Genomic DNA, 691 nt, shown 5'->3' on the forward strand with positions numbered 1-691 from the left:
AAAATATTATTTAATGAATGAGTTTTTTGACCCTCTTAAATTCTGTTCTCTCTCCTTGCTCTGGTCCTGGCCCAGATAGTAAAGCTGCCTGAACTCCACTGGGCTCCCTCCTCCCCTACCACTCACCCCCGCCCCCAGTCTCTCCTTTAACCTTCTACAGTGAACAGAGACAGCTCATCCTCTGTTTGTATTTATTCCTTCATTCAACCAACCAACATTGACTGCATATTCACTATCTGCTAGATCCCAAGCTATCTTTGGAAACAAAGGTGAATTTGTTCGTCCATTGAATATTTATTGGTTACCGGCTGTGTGACAGTCACTGTGTCAGGCTCTGGAGACATGACAGTGAACAAGACAGACATAATTCTTGACCTCTGCTGTGGGAGGTTCAGACAAAAAGTATATTTATAAAGAATTAAAAACAAACTTGCAGATAGCAATAAGTTCTATGAAGAAAATAAAGTGAATGGGCCATGCCCTCAAAATGCCCACGGTCTGGGGAGACAGACGTATAAATGGGCAATTGTTAAACCAGGTGTTATGTTCACTGATGGCAGATACAAAGGATGTTTTAATGGGGGTGGTGAAGGGGTGATTTCCTACATAAAGAGTAAGTTGGAACTGAATCCTAAATGATGAGGAATTGGCCATGTGGAAAAAGAGGGAAGAGTACTCCAGATCCAAGACC

The sequence above is a fragment of the Pteropus alecto genome, unplaced genomic scaffold (genome assembly GCF_000325575.1).
Source record: "Pteropus alecto unplaced genomic scaffold, ASM32557v1 scaffold125, whole genome shotgun sequence".
Lineage (NCBI taxonomy): Eukaryota > Metazoa > Chordata > Mammalia > Chiroptera > Pteropodidae > Pteropus > Pteropus alecto.